Below are 615 nucleotides of genomic sequence, written 5' to 3' on the forward strand. Positions count from 1 at the left end.
TTGAATAAGTTGTATTTTCTAGTTAAATGTAGGCGGGTTGCCGCCTGTTTCAAAAGTAAAATTTAGTTAAATTATACAAAAGTCTTACGCTTAAAATACTATACAGTACAGAAAGAGCTTAGAGAAACACAATTAAAATATTTTTGAGGTGCCTGAAGTGGGTGGCCACCTGTTTAAAAAGTTAAACTCAAATTATTGAAGCAAATCTTATTATTATAGCTCCGTTATGTTTGCGATAAATATTTAACGCCACGGTACAGGTAGCATATGACGGGTATAGAAAACGAATAGCTGCGTTAAACGCCAATTGGGCGGGAAAAGACTAATGCAAAGACAAGAATATAATCAAAAACAAATATGTGACCTGGTCTACGGAAACGGGGCTTAGGTGTCAAAAAAACAATTTTCACTTTCTGGTTGATTCGGATGGAAGATGAGATGCTTTTTCACGTGGTGAAAAGCAGAAAATCCTAACTTGCTTAGAAGTGTACTAAAAATGTAGAGAAAGAAGAGTAAAAACGAGTAAACGAAACGAGTTGCTTACTTTTAACAGCTTTTTCACAGAAAACTAGTTTTCGCACGTAAGCTCCCTTTTCGTAGACCAGGTCACATATA

This window comes from Rhagoletis zephyria, unplaced genomic scaffold (genome assembly GCF_001687245.7).
Source record: "Rhagoletis zephyria isolate East Lansing unplaced genomic scaffold, Rhagoletis_zephyria_1.1 Rzeph_scaffold_16762, whole genome shotgun sequence".
Classification (NCBI taxonomy): Eukaryota; Metazoa; Arthropoda; class Insecta; order Diptera; family Tephritidae; genus Rhagoletis; species Rhagoletis zephyria.